Genomic DNA, 19,005 nt, shown 5'->3' on the forward strand with positions numbered 1-19,005 from the left:
GTAATATGTGATGTAAAATGGATGTCTGTAATACACAAATTACAGAGCAAACAGTTGATTATGATGGTTATTGTTTAGTCAGGGTTATTGCTAGATACAAAGCTGTACCAGGGCACAGGACCCCCATTTCTCTTATCTCCCTTCTGTCTTTCCTCTGTTTTGAGTGAGCTCTTGGTATTTCTAACTGACGTTTTCCTAATGATCAGTTGAACACGGGCATGGTTAGGCCTGTCACAATAATCAATATATTGACTTAACGCACAACACATGGACATGACCTCAATTATTTTTGGTGATGCAGTATATATAGCCCATACACAAAAAAACAATTCTAGCAACATTTTAGCTGATTGTGCAACCTCTCAATCTCTATTGGAGGTGTCTGTGTTTGTCATAGTATTTACTATAAAATACTATAGTATATTTTAATGTCTGTGGCCAACACTGAAAATAGATCTGCTAGCAGATATCCCAGAATCTTTTACTTTTTACCTTGCACTTTTTTTGTTTACATTTATTATCATTAATTTAGGATATGCTTTTTCCTGTTCTGGTTCCAACGCCTGATTATTAAATAGTTAAAATGACTATAATTAAATTAAATAATCTGAAGAATAAAATATGATGTGTTTTTTTGGTAGAGTGTACTCAAGCTCCCCCTTGCTGGAGCTCAGCTCTGCCCAAGCGGCTTTGCAGTGAGAACCACTTGCGTATTTTCAGTCTTTCTCTGACGGGTGGCAAATAAACATTAAAGAGCCAATCCTCCCTATACACAACCCATACCGCCGAACCACCAGGGGCCGCCCCTTGCTCTTAAACATGAGCCTGTATTGTGCTTTTGCCTTGTTTAGGCATGAGCACACTTTGAAATAAAAATAAAAACGTCAGGATTCCCTTTCCTTTTCAATACAGGTGCCGTCGCTCCTTCATATGCAATCCCCAAAACAGTCATATTGACCTTATTCTAAAATGCGGAAGTGCGCCTGTTTTCGCGATTGTCTTAGAACTTCCGATTCAGTCGCCTATGGGAGAAATGACTAGGAATAACAAATGGCAGAAAACGGTCAAACTACTTGCTCTACAAACAAATGTTTGCATGACTACACAGACCAAGTAGAATAATATAATAAGAAAATATTAAATTGCAACATCAAGCAGCGTAACGAGCAGTTGTTAACGTCAAAAAATGAATGGAAGTGAATGTGACCGGAAGTCGCGAGACAAAAAGATTCAAATGGCAGCGCCCACTCGTCAGCTGAGAATAAGGTGAATACACAACCCATACCGCCGAACCACCAGGGGCCGCCCCTTGCTCTTAAACATGAGTCTGTATTGTGCTTTTGCCTTGTTTAGGCATGAGCACACTTTAAAATAAAAATAAAAACGTCAGGATTCCCTTTCCTTTTCAATACAGGTGCCGTCGCTCCTTCATATGCAATCCCCAAAACAGTCATATTGACCTTATTCTAAAATGCGGAAGTGCGCCTGTTTTCGCGATTGTCTTAGAACTTCCGATTCAGTCGCCTATGGGAGAAATGACTAGGAATAACAAATGGCAGAAAACGGTCAAACTACTTGCTCTACAAACAAATGTTTGCATGACTATACAGACCAAGTAGAATAATATAATAAAAAAATATCAAATTGCATCATCAAGCAGCGTAATGAGCCGTTTTTAACGTCAAAAAATGAATGGAAGTGAATAAGACCGGAAGGCTCAAGCCAAAAAGATTCAAATGGCAGCGCCCACTCGTCGGCGGAGAATAAGGTGAATAGCGATGTGTGACTTGCCAGCTGACACGCTCCGTGTTGATAATTAGACGCTGTTTCCCAAACGGTCCCTTATTATGGTGGGCATATCCCTTATTTTCACATCACAGTGTTGACAGGTATGCAAATGTCATTTGCTCTCTATTTATACAAAAATAGCAGTGCAAGGCACTTTTGGTTTTAACAAACAGAACTTAAAACCTGTAGTTTTATTAAAAATAAAATGAAGAAATAATCAGCTTATTAAAAAGAATTAAGAACTATTTAGTGGCATATTTTTTGATGGCTGGTTGTCGCCACCTATTGGTTAAACAATGTAAGTGCTGCCTACAACTTAAATTAATCTTTACCATAAACATCAGTGGTTAAATTAATCTTTACCATAAACATCAGTGGTTATAACTAATCTATAAACTGTTATCCCAGTATTACAGTGTGTTATTTGACTGTAACTTCATAACTAACTCAGAAGCCTAAAGATTTTTGCGTTTACAGATTTGAATGCTTCTGTTTCTGTCTTTCGGATGAGACATTAAACCGAGGTCCTGACTCTCTGTGGTCATTAAAAATCCCATGGCACTTCTCGTGAAAGAGCAGGGGTGTAACCCCGGTGTCCTGGCCAAAGTCCCTCTATCAGCCCATACAATCATGGCCTCCCAATCATCCCCTTCCACCGAATTGGCTCGATCACTGTCTCTCCACTCCACCAATAGCTGGTGTGTGGTGAGCGCACTGGCGCCGTTGTCCTGTGGCTGCCGTCGCATCATCCAAGTGGATGCTGCACACTGGTGGTGGTGTGGAGAGACCTCCCCTCATGATTGTGAAGCGCTTTGGGTGTATGGCCATACACAATAAATGCGCTATATAAATACACATAAATAAAATACACATTACATTACAGCGATTCAAAGGATTAATAAACCTATCAAATCACCATCATTTAAAATTTCTGTTGCATAGTTGTTGAGATCCCGATCTTTTAATGGTTAATCGTGCAGCTTACACTGAATGTATCAATGCCGGCTAAACAAGTAGTGCCAAAAAAACTACTTTAATAACCTAAGAAACCCACCACATGCTGAATAACCCAACACACATCTTTCCATCATTAATTATATTTTGCAGGAAAGCCTAAATGCTTTCAGACTTGTCATTTGAATGACGTGAAAGGCGATCCCTCTGCAATCGATACAAATTTAGTAAAGTAAATAAAAGTATTAATCCACGAGTCACGCTTGTGTTCGAACCGTAGGTTGTGATCCATACGAATCACAGATCAACCGTGATTCATTACACTCCTAGTAAAAGCCATAGTTAATGGTTTTAATTGCAAGAAGTTGTACATTAAAAAAACGTCAACTAATTTCATTTCATTTTCCTGTCGGCTTAGTCTCTTTATTAATCCGGGGTTGCCACAGCTGAACGCCAACTTATCCAGCAAGTTTTTACACAGCGGATGCCTTCCAGCCGCAACCCATCTCTGGGAAACATCCACACACACATTCACACACTACGGACAATTTAGCCTACCCACTTCACCTGTACCACATGTCTTTGGACTGTGGGGGAAACCGGAGCACCCGGAGGAAACCCACGCGAAGGCAGGGAGAACATGCAAACTCCACAGAGAAACGCCAACTGAGCCGAGGTTGGAACCAGCGACCTTCTTGCTGTGAGGTGACAGCACCACCTACTGCGCCACTGCCTCGCCGTCAACTAATTTTTAAAAGAAATTAAGGATTGTGGTCACAATGACCTTTATACATAAGTAATAAAAATAACTTCTGTAAGTTGCTCATGTTTTATCTTAAAAATAAGTATGTGATTTCTTAAGCCACGTCTAACCTTTTTCTCTACTATTTTCCGGCTCTAAGGGTGCGTCCACTTGTCTCTCTCTTCAAGCATTTTTCATAAGGAGTGCATGAATATTGCAGATGATCAGGGCTGGGTGAACTTCCTTCTGTTTTTCAGTTTTCAGATCCTGAAAAAACCCCTCCATTTGGCTGAAAATGCTTTCTGAGGTCATGCTCGCATATCCCGCTCGTGTAAAGATAAACACAAATCGAAACCGTAATTTTATCTTCTCTTTCCCTGACAAGCTCTGCAGTCCAGTCCTGTTTCTGCATCAATGTGTGTGCGCTTGTTTGCCTGTGTGTGTGTGTGTATGTGTCAGCGCTCGAGTCAGTCTGAAAGCATTTGGAAAGCACCAGTCTTTTATTTGAACCTGTCCAGCGGACAAGCATGACTTCATCATTACCTCACAGCTCTCCATTAACGCTTATCAGAAACATATGAGCTCCACATGCTGACTGCGTTCATGGAAACTTTTCATTTTGTTTGGAGTGTCGGTGGTGCTGTTTTTATTGTGCAACTTACTCTCGCTTTCTTTTGACTTGCCGCTGCATATGTGGTTAATTTCAGGTTGTTTTATGCTGGTTTTCGTTTTCACCGTTTGTATTCTGTATATGGTGCAGTGAGTGAAAAGATGCCGCTGTGTGGCTTTGTGCTGCCGCATTGGTTTTTATAAGGGGAACTGGCAAACTACAGATTTTGAGAATTGGCTGGTTATGGTTTTGACATTAATGAGTGGTGCACTTATCTGAGCTTTGTATAGAGAAGCTGGTTGAAAAATGAGAAATCGGTGTGTTTTTGTCAAATTGTAATTCTGTGTTCACACCTAATGGGAAAATCAATATTGTGAGTAGATTACGTAAAAAAAATTCAATGCAAACAGAGGTTTAAAGCCCCTTTCACACATACAGACCTTTCCGGAAAATTGCCGGCGATTTTCCGGAAAGGTTGTATGTGTGAACAGGTCCTTTTTGAAAATACCGATAAATTAGTTCTGGCTATTTTCCGGAAAGAGAAGTTGTAACATTACCGGCAATTTGCCGGAATGCTGCGCTGTGTGAATGCAGAAGGAAGATTCCCGTAATAAGCGCGTGCACGTCTAGAATGTGCTGACGTGAGACGTCTGCTTTAGCCAATCACAACAGTCAGACGCATTTACGTCCGCGCAGTTTGTGAGAATAAAAGCCTTTGAATATTTTTCCAGACACATTTAGCTGCTAGAAGTTAGTCAGATCCCGTTTATATGTTCTTCTTAATGCCAACTGTGTAAATAATCATCGATGAGATGCTTATGATAAGCCGTTGTTTGTTTACCTTGAAGCTTTGCGTGCGCCTATGAGCGCCTGCACACGCATGAACATCTCGACATGCGAAAGTGATCCTGTGAAAGTTGTTCACAATATTGATTATCCACAGAGTTTGTAATTTAGTCAAATGTTTACAAATACAAGAGCAGCCGTTTAAAGCTCATTTGTGGTGAATGATGTCAGAATTTACCGGTATTTTGGAATGGATGTGTGAATGCTCTTTTCCAGAAAATTTCCGAAACGTCCTCGCCTGTGTGAACAGCGCTTTTTTGAATATACCGGTAAAGTCGTTCCGGAAATTTTCCAGAAATTTACCGGTATCACTGTGTGAAAGGGGCTAATGTCCACCTGTAATTGTAAAATTGGTCAAATTTAATGTAGGCCTGTCATGATATCTATTTTTTTGTTGTACGTTATATTGCACTAAAACATATTGCGATAAACGTTACTATTGTCGTTTTAATTTTATGCCACTCATAATGCCAGATAATATCATCACAATGCAAGTACATTCTTCTGCTGTGTTCACACCAGACGTGGATGAAGCATCAAACGAGAGTGATTTACATAAGTCAATGCAAAAACGCGAATAGACATCCTGCGGTGCGATTTGCGTGGATGAGACGGTGCGAATTGAGCATTTGATGTGCTTAACGCACGAGTCGCTTGAGTTGGAAAATCTGAACTTCAGCAGACATTCACGCTGCATTAACCAATCATGAGCTTGCTCTTATAGGGGAGTGATGTCGTAGCACTTGTTATTGGTGTCCTGATGGGAAATCCTTTTGCCGACACTGGACAACAGTTCATCAAACTGGGTTCGGCTTAGCCTGAAGCATCACTGAAAGCTTCCATCATCCAGGTTAAGTGTCTGGAGAAGTTTATGAGCTCACAGAGCTGGGTGCACCTCTGAAAGGATCTAGTGGACTCAGACACAGCACTGAACCAATCTACGCAGTTTTTCAGTTTTCATAAAGTACATAAAGCACCGCTACTCTATCAATAAAATCGATGTTAGCCATTTAGCAACGAAGCTAGAGTCATCGGGCAGACAGAAGCCCTGCCCATGACGCGAATTTCCGTCTATTTTGAAGTAAATTTGACGTTTGAATGAATCAAGTAAACTTAAAGGGCCCTATCATACACCCGGCGCAGTGTGGCACAAGACACGGCGCAATAGTCTTTTGGTAGTTTCAGGTGGGCGCAAGAGTTGTTTTGAGGCGTTGCGCTACGCTGTTTAAATAGCAAATGCATTAGCGCTCATTTGTGCGCCCATAGGCGTTCTGGTCTAAAAAGGGAGGCGTTCTGAGGCGCACTGCTGGCGCGTTGCTATTTTGAGAAACTGTAATAGATTTTTCATTAGACCAAAACAAACCCGGTCTAAACTCCGGCGCAGAGTTGCGCCTCGCTTACGGACTGCTTAACACGCACAAAAGAGCAATAGGCAAAAATCTTTACATATGAAAAAATTTAAATATTAAGGATATATATAGGATATAATAAGAATAGATATAGAATATAAATATAAAGGATTAAAATATTACAAAACATATTATTTTCTAGCCTACATAAATATGAAAAATCACTGCTTTTATGTCTTCTTCATCTCGGGAGGCTTTTTCAGATCATTCATAACAATTTGCTTTTGTATAATGTTATTATTATTATTAGCAATATTATTTATTATATCCATATTTATATTTTTTTTATTAAAAACAAGCTTAGATTTGCCCACCTGTCAGGTTTAAGACCATATGGGGCATGGCAGGTGTATTTGGAAATAACTCAGTATTTTGACCACACTTGGTCATTAATGTTCATTTATTTGTTTGCTAGAAATTAGAACTGAATTTAGAAATGGTTTTGAAACTAATCTTTGCGCTTAACCAACTAAATTAATTATTTATAGACTAATTGATGTCTGTGCGTAAAGGTTTCCCTATCCAAGAGCGAAAGTGAAAGTGTTCCATTATCTCTCATTCTCACGCAGTAGATGCTCTGTTTAACTGTTTTCTGTTAAAAAACTGTCAACTGTTAACTGTTTGCTTGTGAAATGCTAATTTTTTCCACTTAGACTTACTTTGCGTCCTGTAAATAGCGAATGCGCTCTTGGCGCTACGCAGCTGGGTCTTAAAGGGAATGGGAGATGAGACTCTAATTGGTTTATTCTCAAAACACACCTATAACTCATTAAGAAAATAAACTCAATCCTTTTAGCCCATGCGCCTTGGCGCAAAGCGCATTTTCCTGTCCGTAAATTAGCAAAAATGCGTTCTGACATGCCCTAAAAGCGTTTGCGCCCTGCGTTTTGCGCTCTGCGCATGGACCGTCAAAAAAGAGCCCAAAATGTTCACGTGTCTATTTACTCGTGAAAATTGCGATTTGTTCACCTGTGCCGCATCTGGTGTGAACGCAGCATTCCAAAAGAATACATACTATTTTATTCTAAAGTTTTGTTCATACCAGATGTGGTGTTTTGGTATTTGTGTATATAAACTCACACACATATACATGTGCATATACTTAAAAAATATTTACATATATATTTTATATAGCATTTTGTTATTTATTAAGATTTTATATTTAACTAATAAACTATCTATAAACTATTTAAATATTTTTAATAGATGTATACATGAATATGTGTATGTACCAGGGTTGGGTTAGCTACTTTAACAAGTAAGAGATTACAAATACTGACTACTACTGTAATAAGTAATTACGTTACTTATTACAAAATGTAAAAAGTAATCAGATTACTAATTAGTTTACAGTTACTTTTAAAACATGAAATATGCCTATAAAATACTAAATAAACTGCAGCTCTTTTAGTAGTTTAATATTCACTGAGAAACATTACAATGGGTTGATCACTGCAGCTTGACCTATTCAAAAGAGGTCATTCAAAACTTTAAATTATCTCATAATTTACTTGTTCCAAACCCATCAGCCATGTGTGAAAAAACACTGCAGTGTCTGGGTGTTCTGTGTTTGTCTGAGATAATTAGTCTACTGAAATATGTATATTCCATACATAGCATGAAGCTAATTGTTCAGCCCTTGTTGTGTTTTCAACTCGGTGTGCCTGGAAAATTTGTGTGCGCGCAATATGCGTTCTATATGGGCGTGCGCTCAATATGCGCATGCGCAAAAGATAAGATATATGAACTGCCCTAAGCAACTATACTTCACATTCAGAAGATATATCTTCACTCCCGATCCTGCACATAAATCCAATTTAGCCTGTTCAGGCTGAGTTGGGCTGCTGTGTTTTTAGGTGCCGGTGTCCTCTTTGGTGATGAGAATGCTTTCTATTCAAGTTGCTGGTCGAGTGGGCATAAATAGCATTTCACAGCAATATTTTAGTTTTTACGCTCAATGAAATCAAAGAAATGTCTGCGTTTCCACTTAAAGAAGCAACCAGATTGTGTTCTCCAGCAATTTAAATCCACATGCTTATTAACTGACATTGCAGCCAAAAATGTCATTTAAAAGAAGCATTTTTTTTCTCCCTAAAACCTATATTTGTAACGTAAGAAATGCAATTACCGTGACTTAATTGTAATCAAATTACACAAATTTATTCCTCAAAAATGTAATTAGAATACAGTAACGTGTTACTGTGGAACGAGTTACACCCAACTCTGGTATGTACGTAATAAATGTTAATAATAAACAACAAATGGTATGTAAACGCACTTTTTATTCTGTATATGATTAATTGTTTGACACAGCAATTTTATATTTGCGATTCACAGTTCGGTGCAGTAAAACTGAACTATATATATGATAATATCAGCTCGCCATATAAAACTATGTTCAATATTTTCAAAGTCAAAGACGTTAAATATCGTAGAGCCTTACTAACAGGTGTCATTCATTTGTGAATTGTCCTACAGGCAAAAGCATTTAACTTTCCAAGGTCAAGGATATTGCATTGTTGTAAAAAAATAAATGAATGAAAAGAAGAAGAGAACCCAGTCCAGGAGTCTCGAAACAAGCAGAATTCCTTTATTGAGACGTGTTGGTTAATCTGCAGTCATACAGCGTCTTTAAGATGTCCATGTGTCTGCAAGAGCCTACTAGAGGTCCGCAGTCTGCAAGTTTTTTTCACAAGTCTGTCACAAGTCTCACACAAGTCTGATTTAAAACAAAGATTTCATGTCTATATTGTGTTCTTAGGAGGAGGGGATATGGCTAAACAAAGCATGCAAATTAAGAGTTGCGGTCGGCATGGTAAACTGCTTTTTCAGGTCTAATCTCATCATGTTCTGGAGACAGAAACTGCCTGACCATTTGATCGAAAAGAGAAAACAATAGACACAACCATGCTGTGAAACTAACAATTTGCATTACTTTGGCTTAGCCTGTAATCAGAAAGACAAAAGGTTAATGTCCCTCCTAGCTGGGATGTTAATGAAATGATATAATTAAAAACCAAAGAATATAACTTTTCAGTTATACGTAGATTATTGTTCATTTGGAATTAGATGATAGAAATTTATATTTCCACAGCATTCAGCCAAAACATGGAATTGTCCTTTCTCTTTAAATTAAAAATACCTTTAAAGAGCCCATATTATGGGTTTTTGAAAATTCCCCTCCATGTAGTGTGTAACACAGCTCTAAGTGAAGTGAAGTATCCAGCTAAGGCTTAAATCTGTAAGAATACAGTGTTTAAAACGGTTGATTCATCTATAAAAGAGTCGACTCATAGTGCTTCAAACGAGTCGCCTTGATACCGATTCATTAGGTGTTTCACCATGACGTATGAACGAAACCAAGTTATTCACGTGCACGCGCAAACCCGGGAGATTTCAAACCTGAGGCCCCGCCCTCTGACGCAGAAACCCAGACACACACACACACACCCACAAACACACGCACACAAACATGCCGGTCGATTGAAGTCACACTGCAGATGGACATTATCGATTCTCTACCCAGAGATGAAACCTCAGCATTATAACCAAGCAGTTGGAAACTTCTGGAAACTACAGGCTACAAAGAATACTTCATCTGCGTTTGTTAAAGGAAGGATCAGTAAAGAATAACTTACTAATGGACGTCAGGATGAGTTTCTTCCTCCATTTCTCAAATGTAAGTACGTGCGATTAAAGTTGCCTCGTTGACTCTAGCTTGCAAATGTATTTAGTTGTGATTTGTTACTTGTAACCGCGTGTACTGTATCAGGTTAACTGGCTATATTCTCTTATCGCGTGCAAAGACACGTTAAAAACGCGACGCGTGCTGTTTGTTTACGGAGCTCCGTGGTAGAGGTCTGCATTCCCGCGGCTGTCCCCGTGCCAGATTTCTGCGGCGCGGGAATAAATTTCCGAATCAAATCGCGGGAGCGGTCGGTAACAGGTTTAATTTGGGACGGGAGCGGGCTGTCTAGCAATATCGTGGAAACTGCTATGCGAATGAGACAGAGCTTTGCCTGCCTGTGTGTCTGCTTGGCGCTTGTGTGTATGTGTTAGTGCGCGCGTATGAGAGAGAGAGAGAGAGAGAGCTCTGTCTGGCTGTCTCTGGACTGTTTAGCTGGGTGATTTTCGGTTATGTTCTCCCCCGCTCTTTAGCGGGATCGGGCGCGGCGGGCAGAAAACGGGGCGGTTCGGGCACCGGGACAAGAAATTCTAAATATAAGCAGGAGCGGTTGGGTTCAGGCTAAAACCTGGCGGGTGCGGGCGGAAGCGGGAGCGTTGTCGTCCAGAGGTGTGTGTGTGTGTTTGTGTGTGTGTGTGTGTGTGTGTGTGTGTGGCAGCTAAAATCCACGCCTACACTATGGAGCGCGTATGAACTGTGATTACTTTTTATATTGCTGATTAGCTATTGGGCATTTCATTCTCTGACTGAAGGCAGTCGACCAATCGTGACAGACTGTCATCGGTCCAATCATCGCAGATTAGCTTCGCGCTAAGGAGGGGTTTGGGAACAAATGAATCACTGGACGATTCATACAGGAGTCGCTGGGATAATTAGGTAAAAATAAATGCAGATTATAAGACCATGAAAGTGTTTTTTGACTTTGCATGCATATTAGACTGTTGTTGGAGACCCTTACAACCAAGATATGACCCTATTTCATGTATAATATGGGCTCTTTAAGTGAATCTCTTTTATATTGTAAAATCATTTAAATGAAAGTAAAGTTTGTTGGAAAAGAGCATCAGAAACATTCAAAATGGCCTACCAGTCAAACTCTAGATTTATAAAACCAAAAAACAGGCACACGTCAGTGAAATGTGGTCTTGGACATATCCACACACTGTTGCCTGGGGTTTATTTGATTACAGATGAGCGAGATAAATGACAGAGAGCGAGTCTTGTAATATAATTATAGCATCTAGCATGGCATAAGACTGTGGGATAAGGGTCACAATAATCTCTTTATACATGTGTGGGAGGAAACAGGCCTTATCGAGAGGCTTCTCACAGCTCGAAACACAACTTTGTCCCACTACCGGAAGTGAGAGGAGGACACAGACCCCATGAGGACGGTCTGGATGGGACACTATGGGGGACACTATGGGGTTCATGATGTTTCCAGTGTCAAGTTATGTTTTTCGTCCTGATTGAAGAGTGAAGTTGGCAAGATGTGGAGCAAGATGTTGGAGAAATTAGGTGTTGCTTCATCTGACAAGTCAAAGGCATGTATGAGTGAAGAAAGAATAACATTAAATCAGTAATGTGTTAGTAATGGTAGTAATGGTACAGTACGGTATGGTACAGATCAGTACGGGTCACCTTTATCATGCTTGCGTTTCCACTGCCGAAAGGGTACCGATGGTATCCTTTTGGTGGGTGTGGTGTACAACAAAGTTTCAGTCAATGTCATTTGAGGAAATGTTAAAGCTGTATGGGTCGTTCACATATCATATGAGAAGCACTTTTCACAAAACAAAGGCTTTATACATAAATACTTGTGTCATGTTCATTACTAACCTTTTTATGAATTTGATTATAACTGCAGATCAATGATAGTTTGAAATAGCCTACTGTAACATCTGCAATTATATAAAATAAATAAATAAATGCAGCATATATGAACACATACGGACCCTGACAGTCTGCGATATGTTACCAATTACAGAAGAACTACACACAGCATACATTTAGTCCTTATTTGGGTTAAAAAACAACACAAAATATAGCAAAAGAGCAAACCTCTTATTTGTGTCTGTAAGCAGCACATGTAACCTCCTGTTAGAAAGTAACTCCGTCATTCCGAGATCATAATAGTCCAAAAGGCAATGATAATAGTTAAACATGGCAGTTTGTTCATGTTTTAGGTTGCTGAAAGAATCATTTGCTCATTTGTTTTTTCAGGCTTCTCCTTTGACTGACAAACTTTTTGTCAGTTTCTAATAAGGGTGTCACGATCCTCCAAATCCGATTCGATTTTCGATTGTGAATAATTAATTAATTAATGACCAATTAATTATTTGTAGCCTACCGAATAAAATACCTGACCTGCATGGTCTTAGTTTTACCCATAAACAAATCATTCAGTAAATGAATAAAGGCAAGATACACACATAATTACCACCTGTCAATCACTTTTTTCTGCGGGACTCGTGAATAGGCAGTGATCTGTGTGGTTTTAATGGCGTCGGTAAAAAAGACGCACAAGCAACAGGAACCAGCCAACAGTATCTGAGGTGTTTGCTAAAATGACTTAAGTACAAGTGAGTGAAAGATTGAAGCAGTCCTCTGACTGCCTGGACCTGCTGTCTCAAGCTCATATGGCTGTGTGTGCGTCTGTGTCTGTGTGGTCACGTCATGTGCATTTTCAGAGGTAGAGAGGAAGGAGGGCTGCTCAGAAACGCAACACGCCACTGTGGATGTCAAATCATTGTCGTTCTAAAATGCCATTTAAAAACAAAGACAGTGTAAACAGGGCCTGAGTGTGTACTTTTCGCGAGCGGATTTGCAACGGGAGCGGGCGGAGGATCGCGATGCCGGTGTTGTCTATCGGATGAACCGTACGTAATACGTACATAGCAGAGCTTGCAAAACTGTGGTTTTTTTTGTCGACAACACGAACGTTGTCAACATGACTCACTGGAAATCCAAAATGCTTAAACACCGGCGACTTCATTGAAAGAGGAGAGGGTTTAAGTTCTGTCGACGTGTCTCCTGCTTCTGCAGTTTAACAAGCACTTCAACAAGCCTGTTTTTTTCCCGCTTGGCAAGCCAAGCTGACGTGACATGGGGGCGTGGCAGCATCGACAATTCTATTATTTGATTCGATAATCGAAATTGAGCATAAATTTCGATCGATTTCGATTAAAAATCGAAATCCTGACACCCTTAGTTTCTAAAAGTATTGGGTGTCAGAATTCAATAATCACACAGACTTTATTATCATCAGCTCAAGAAGTTATTTCAAATATAGGCGTGTGATGAGTGCTCGCAAGCTCCCTGGAGAAAGTGAAACCATTCATGCTTTCAGGTGACCTCGTTAAACCGAAACATAACATGGCAGATTTTGTTCTTCTTGGCTTTGTGAGTGTTCATCAAGACAACGACAAGGTTTGATTGAGCTCGGCTTGTTACTGTATGGAAATGTTCTTACGGTGTAATGTCTTGGCTGTGTATTTAAAAATGGTGGTTTCTGTGTTTTCATTCTCCTGGTTTGTGTATGCACGTGTGACGTTTGTCTGTAAACCAATAGCATTCAGCTGTGCATCTAGCTCTGCCATTTGGAACCATTTTGTCATGCTAGGTACCCTTTCAAAAGGGTACCCAAAAAGTAGTATGGTACGGTGCGCTTTTTGGTACCTTTTGACAGTGGAAACAGCCATAAAAGCACTCTGAACCGTACAGTATCGCATAGTGGAAATGAGCCATACAACTTCATTACTGTGTTTGTCAAGGTCAACAAGTCTCTTTTGACCTTTTTTTTTTGTCTCAAGGCAACGTTCTGGTTGTAAAATGTCAAGTGATTCAACTTCCTGTAATTATAATGAAAAGCGCTGAATTAAAATTTATTTTGAAAGGGAAAAGAATATTGCTTTTTAACTTAGAAACTATATTTGCAAACTTTAGTTACAGTTCGTTGCTGAAACCTATATTTCAGTATGTTGATGTACTTCCAGCTGATACAGAATATTGAGTAGGCGGTGGAGCTTTCTTTTTGCACATCATTCCCTCATAGCAAACTAATAGTGCGTGTCATCTAAATAAGTGGTTCTCAACCATGTTCAAGGAGGACCACCAACACCGCATGTTTTGGATGTCTTTGTTTGTCACACCCATCCAATCATGCATCCCAGCCACTAGCACCTCATCTGAAAGATTTTTTAGCTTTGGGGTAATACAGTCATTCAACTTCACAATTTGTAATGTTGCAATATGTTTTTGAAAACTTAGGCTGCTTTCACACCTACACTTTTGTTTCGGAACCTGTCTAGTTTGCCCAGTTAGCGCGGTTCGTTTGGCATATGTGAACAGGGCAATCACGCTCTGTTCCGCGCCAAAGTAATCGCTCCGAGATCGATTGAATTAGGTGGTCTCGGCTCGATTGAAACGAGCCCTGGAGCGGTTCGATTGCAGTGAGAAAGCGATCCGATCCGAGCGCGGTTATATCACAGTGTTTTATGGATAATTGGCATACGGCTATATGAAGAGAGAATTATGAGTAGGACGGGAAGTTTCGCGAGTCTCCGGATGCCCGCAAACAAGTGATGATCTCCTGGTAATCTCTCGTCTTCCTCCCGGTCCTCAAATAGGCATCGTCGTGCACCCTTCTCACCCCTCCCCACCACATCTCTCCTCAGACACGTCGCGCGCGCTGCAAGATAAACCCTGACACTCTGACCAATGTGAGGAGGGTTTACTCGCACGTGACTTGTTTTTGGTCCGATTAGAAACCTTGCAGTGTGAAAGCAAACCGCTCCAAGAGCAAAGAGCAACAATGTAACAATTGTAATCTCTGTTTTGGAACAACTGAATCGATTCACAGGTGTGAAAGCACCCTAAGGGTTAGTTTCTTAGCTTGAAAGCTCAGATTTGATGATCATAATTGGTTTTGTTTACAGAGTTTGAGGTTTACTGTATAATTATTATTCAAACCTTACAGATATTGATCTACCTTAAAGTTTGCTTTAATTGTTCAGCATTTGCACTTTACCATGTAACTCACACTTAACATTTTATTTGTCAAGTTTAAGAGTAACATTTATGTTTATTTTGTTATAAAAACATCAGATATTTAGTTTAAATATTTTAGTTTTTTACTATTTAAACTATTTGCGTTGGTAAATAAGAAAAATATAAAAATAATTAATAATAATTTAATAATTATCTATCAAATGATATGAAACATGATGTTGTGATTTATTTTTTTATTTATTTATTTATTTTTTTTTTTTTGCATTATCGCCCAATTTTAGTGCAAACAGTTTCTTTACTGTTTCTGGACTGAAAAAGTCTCCCTGAAGTGGCACTCGAGGTTCCTCTGGTCCGACCAAATTCCTGCGAGCAGAGAATCCATTTGCATTGATATTAGCAGCCATGGTTACAAGGTCGAACCCTGACCATGAGTGAGAGAAGAAGAAAAAAAGCAAAGAATGAGATGCCAAAAGCTGACTCAAATGAGCTTGAGTTCGAGACCAAAACCTTTGATGTCGCAGCCAGTTTTCTGCAAGCTAGGTCTTACGCAAGAGATCCAAATCAGGCTAAATAAAACAAATGAAGCCCTGATTAAAAATGCATTTTAATTAAAAAGAGATTGCTTTCAAACAAGGGCATTTTGTAGCAGTTTTGCTTTGCTGGGGGTAAAAGGAAGAGTGTAGTTGTGGTTACTGACAGCTCAGATGTAGTTTGTGTGGGTAATGATGCTGTTTGGTGGTGTTCGGGGTGAGGTTTGACCCCGGGGCCATGAGTCTGTGTTGGGAAAACATTAGTAAAAATCTTCCAGGTCAGGAGTTTAATGATCCCAATCACTGTCGTTTCACATGTGCCGAGAACTGCACAATCACTGCCAGATGTGCTTCATGCCAGTCTTTATGCTTCATAAAAGAATAATCATAATTGTAACTAAAACTTAATGTGGGATGATTTTAGAAGTTGTAAATGAGTTTATTATAGGGTTGAGTGCTAAATAAAAGATTTTTTTCCATGCGTATTTTGTCAGTACAGCCAGATTTACTACTGATCACACAACCGTGCTTCACTGACAAGTTTTGCATGACAATTGCAGGGTTTTATATACATGGAGAATATAAAGGCGTACCGAACCGTACTGTACTGTACCACTCAGTGGAAACGAGCCAATAATGCAAAGAAATGCATCAACACTTTCAAGAGACTAATGCTTTTATTTCCTAATGTGATTAAGAGATTGTAAATATATATTGCAACACAAAAAACGATTGAGGTCCTGTACAAATATTGCACGATAAGTCGATGTATTGATTATTTTGACAGGCCTACACAACTTCTTATACATGAAGTACAATAAAATGTATCCTATTTGATTAAAGTAAACTAATTTCATAAAATTTATTTAAACTGTTTAGCTTTACAGTGGATCAAAAACTGTAGTAGAAAAGTAAATCTGGTTTAATAGACGTGTTGTGTGACCGTATGACCGTTAATTTTTAGGGTGTTGTGTGTGTGGCATTCTGCCAGCAAAGGAAACGTGCTCTATCACACTGATTGTGTAAAAAGAAAAAAAAACATAAGCTAAATATAACGACTCATCTGCCTGAGTGGACACACCCTACCCATAGTTCCTGTTGTGAAGTGCCGAATCACAGATCTGTATTCATACATTTTGACACACCAGATCATGATGAGTGAATTAAGAACTTTTAACACTTATTTCCTAGATCAAAGTCTTCTAAAGACGTCAATCAATATGTTTTACATTTTTTTAAATGTGTATATGAAGTTCAAATGCACAAACCAATGTGTTGTCTGAGATTTTCTGATCTGAACTCATCATATTTTTTCTTATATTTCTTCTATATTTATTTGTTTATTTTTTGTTTGCAGAAATGCCATTGTGAATAATAATGCTGCACTGAAAAAAGTTTTGCATGCTGAACTGTTGCAAACAATTTATTTGTGTTGAATTTAAACAAACAATTTAAATAGAATAATGTTCAACTCAGTTCGTTTGTTTAAATTCAGCCCAAATAAATTGTTTACAACCACTTAACGTAAATTTTTTTTTAGTAAATCCAAGGAATCATCTTTGAATATTTTTTTTCAGTGTTTTTCACACTTTTGATATTTCAGTTGGTGCCATTTTTGTGCTTAAAGTCCATGAGTATAACACTTTAATAATTAGTTATTAAAAATTATTCAGAAAACAAATTTGAATGCAAGACGACAGTAATAAAAACCAAAATGCGGATGAAGGCTTTCTCATTTTCATTAAAGAAGAGGATTATAATGTTTGAGTCATAAGAATTTAGCTTTTAATTTTTTTTTTCTTTTTTGCACGTTTTGAATCATTGGAAAGTTTTGGCTGAACATGTTGGGTGACTCTGATCTCTTAGATTTGAGTGAAGTAATTCTTCATTTGTGTTTTGAAGATAAGTCTTGGAATTTGGAAAGACACAATGGTGAACTAAGCAATGCAAACTAGAGCTGCACGATTCTGGCTAAAATGAGAATCGCAATTTATTATTTTTTTTGCTTAAAATAAAGATCACGATTTTCTCACGATTCTGTAGATGTAAAATAAAGGTATGGTAAAAACAAACATATGGCACAACCTCGATAATAATATTATTTATAGGTCTACTGGTTTCTATAAATAATCCTATTCTACTTGTAATAATTCTGATCATTATGTTTGAGATATATGCTTGCAATCTGTCATATTAGACAATTTTATTCACTGGTGAAATCAGACATTTGGCATTATCAGATTATATTCAACAATATATAGGCTAGAGTACTTATACTAGCATTGTAAACATTTATTTTCATGCACAACTGTGAGTTCGCTATGAAAAAAAAAAACATATCAAATGCTTGTCGTAATCATAACTCTAAAATGCGATATGATCATTTAAATGAAGTGCACACTTTCGGTTTCATTCTGAGTGCTAAATGCTTGTTCATACTTCGCGCGCGGCTCCCAAATGATCACTCTGTGCCACAAACTGAATATTATTTACAACTGTATTACCTGTTACTCACAACATATGCAGGTTCTGTTAAAAAAAAGTAGACGCGTGCGTGTCTATCATTAAGTAGAGAGCGCGCCCTCTCTTTGATAACAGCTCACGGTCAGCAGCTCACGTCTCGTGGCATTTCCCGATCGTGAAAACATCATTATATTATGAAAAAAATTATTATACTTATGAATACAGTGTATGATTCATTTAACATCATTTGGAGGTGTCAATGTCACTGAGCAACGTGTGTGAAACAATGAAAAGACTCGTGCAGCCGCCTTTTCTTCTCTCCTGAACTTGACAAAATGATTGGCAGAATCGTAGAAATGCTGAATTAAGATTGTCTACGGGGACGAATCGAGATCGCGATCTTTTAACGATTAAATGTGCAGCTCTAATGCAAACTGTTAAATTACAAATAGAACATAAGTTACTCTTGGACATTCTGCACAGTTCTGCTCCAACCCTAATCAAATACAGCTGATCCAACTAATCAAGGTGTTCAAGTCTACTAGAGACTATTAAGCAGGTGTGAGTTAGAGGTGGTTTGAGTGAAACTGTGCAGAGCTGTGGCCCTCCAGGAACTGAGTTTGAGACCACTGCTCTTTGATGAAAAATTAACAATCGGCCTGAATTTGGTGCAACATGCACTTTATTTTTAACAGTTGCTCTTAAATTTAGCAGGTAATATCGGAGATTCATTACAGTTACTAAATCAATTGATTATTTTTAACTACTTCTAAGAGAATCACCGATGAGTCGCCGACACCCATGAGATATTTGGCATGCTAAATATCTGGAGTTGTTTACATTCAAATCATGCCCTGTGAAATTAGTTCTAATTGAAAAAAACATCGGAAATCACCTACAGCCAATGAGAGAGCAGTGTCCACTAGGGGTGTAGCGATTTATCGTTGTACGATTTATTGCGATGCAAA

At 38.7% G+C, this 19,005-nt stretch overlaps 1 protein-coding gene and 1 long non-coding RNA gene across 32 annotated transcripts in view; one reads left to right on the plus strand and one right to left on the minus strand.

Moving 5' to 3' along the window:
* The window catches only part of LOC147838590 (uncharacterized), a 35,320-nt gene that overhangs the window by 5,832 nt on the left and 10,483 nt on the right, over positions 1-19,005 (minus strand). The gene's annotated exons all lie outside the window — the stretch shown is intronic.
* The window catches only part of add3a (adducin 3 (gamma) a), a 213,164-nt gene that overhangs the window by 2,966 nt on the left and 191,193 nt on the right, over positions 1-19,005 (plus strand). The gene's annotated exons all lie outside the window — the stretch shown is intronic.

Source organism: Danio rerio, chromosome 22, assembly GCF_052040795.2.
Source record: "Danio rerio strain M-AB ecotype USA chromosome 22, GRCz13ab, whole genome shotgun sequence".
Lineage (NCBI taxonomy): Eukaryota > Metazoa > Chordata > Actinopteri > Cypriniformes > Danionidae > Danio > Danio rerio.